Raw genomic sequence first — 2,053 nt, forward strand, 5'->3', positions numbered from 1 at the left:
TCCTGACTCAATCTCACTGAGTCAGTAAGATAGGCCAGCAAAAGTGATGCTGGAGGGTGAGGGAAACCTGGAATGAGTGGTGGAAGAGGGAGGCGATGAGTGTAAATTAATGCTTTGGGACTAGGAGAAAAAGTGTGAGTATCACTTGTCCTTCTATCCCTCTTTCTCCAATTATTTCTTTTTTTGAAATTGTGAACAGCCATCACTTTAAGGAATATGTGATACTGTTGACTGACATTAATAGGGCCTGTATGGTTTTAAGAGATGGGAGAACTTTCAGTTATCACCCATATCACCTCATCCATATATCTCTGCATTTATTGTTTCCAAAGAAGGACATGGTTCTCTGCTGTCAGGAACAGAGCATCCTTCTGATGATTTGTCTCCCCCGTTCTAAGAAGCTAAATCATCAGAGTGGGATAGGTGCTGGATGTGCCAGGAACTAACATTCTAGATCAATCCTGTAAAACTAAAGACATACCCCAGCACCTGCCCTTTGATTGAGACAATTTTATGTCACAGTATCTATAGAGTCTCTCAGTGGAGCAGAGTAGACTTTCATCATGCTTAACGCTTTTTAACAGAAGCATATTTCCCTTGTCTGTCTCACTTCTCTGCCCATTTACTGATGCTTCCAAGGGCCAGTTAAACATAAACTGCCTTCAATGAAATTTTTTCTCTGGCTCTGCTTTGAGGCAATCCAACTTACTTAATACTTAAGTAGTGCTATTACTTCTACATGTATAACTGTTCAAAGTGGAGATTCATAGCAATCATGAAAGCAGGATTCCAGTTTGCTTTCAGATCTAATGAAATACAGAAGGGATGACATTGAATCCCTTATTACTGGAAAAGTTATCACAATTTTAATCATAAGACAATATTTAGTAGGTATGTCTGCAGGCTGCTAACATACCAGCTCTTAAGACAATGATTCACATTTCCCATGACAATAAAGACAGTGGGTAAAGGTTGTGTAGAAGTAGTAGAAACACTCTTGTGGACGTAGATGATATGTTCAGTTCTGGATGTGTCAAATTTAGGATGCCTAACTGAAGATATCAGACAGTCAGTGGATATATTTTTAGCTCTCCAAAAAGAGTTCTTGTCAGCAAAATTGGATGTAATATCCCTGTTTGCTCAATCTTTTCATTGCTATCTTCATGTCTTTGTTCCTTAATGTATAGATGGCAGGATTCAAGGCAGGTGTGACAGCAAAGTCAACAATAAACAGGTATTTGTCAAGTGATGATGTTGGGAAAGGCCACACATAGAGAAATATGCATGGAGTAAAAAAAAGAACAACCATGGTGATGTGAGCTGACAAAGTGACAAATGCCTTGGATAAGTCACCTGAAGAACATTTCCAGACGGTCACCAAAATGAAGACATAGGAAAGGATCAGCAGGAAGAAGGTGCCCATGGTCATGAACCCACTGTTTGCAGCTATAATAAACTCATATTTGGATCCATCTGTGCACGCAAGTTTTATGATCCTGGGAAAGTCACAGTAAAAGCTATCTATTTTATTAGGGCCACAAAACGGCAAGTTTATAACAAAAGCAAATTGAGATACAGCATGGATCACTCCAGTTACCCAGGCAGTGATTACAAACAAAATGCATGTTTTAGGGCTCATGATTTTCAAATAGTGAAGAGGCTTGCAGATTGCCATGTACCTGTCAAATGCCATGGCTATGAGTAAAACCATCTCCACTCCTCCAGTGATGTGAATGAAACATATCTGTGTTATACAGCCTTGGAAAGAAATGACTTTGTATTCATTTAGAAGATCTGTGATCATCTTGGGCACTGTGGTAGAGGAAAGGCCCACATCAATGAGCGACAGGTTTGCCAGCAGGAAGTACATGGGGGAATGTAAGTGTGAATCAAAAATCACCAAAAACAAAATGCAAAGGTTTCACAGGATGATGCCTAAATAGAGCAAGGAGAATATCAACATGAGAAAAACTTTAGTTTTCTGAGACATAAAAAGTCCCAGCAATACAAATTCAGAAACCAGTGTTTCATTTAGTCCATCCATTGTCTGGTA

General features: G+C 39.3%; 1 pseudogene; it reads right to left on the minus strand.

Annotated features, from left to right (window-relative positions):
* Positions 1–1,108: 1,108 nt before the first annotated feature.
* Positions 1,109–2,053, minus strand: LOC119532852 (annotated as a pseudogene).

This window comes from Choloepus didactylus, chromosome 4, assembly GCF_015220235.1.
Source record: "Choloepus didactylus isolate mChoDid1 chromosome 4, mChoDid1.pri, whole genome shotgun sequence".
Taxonomy (NCBI): Eukaryota; Metazoa; Chordata; class Mammalia; order Pilosa; family Megalonychidae; genus Choloepus; species Choloepus didactylus.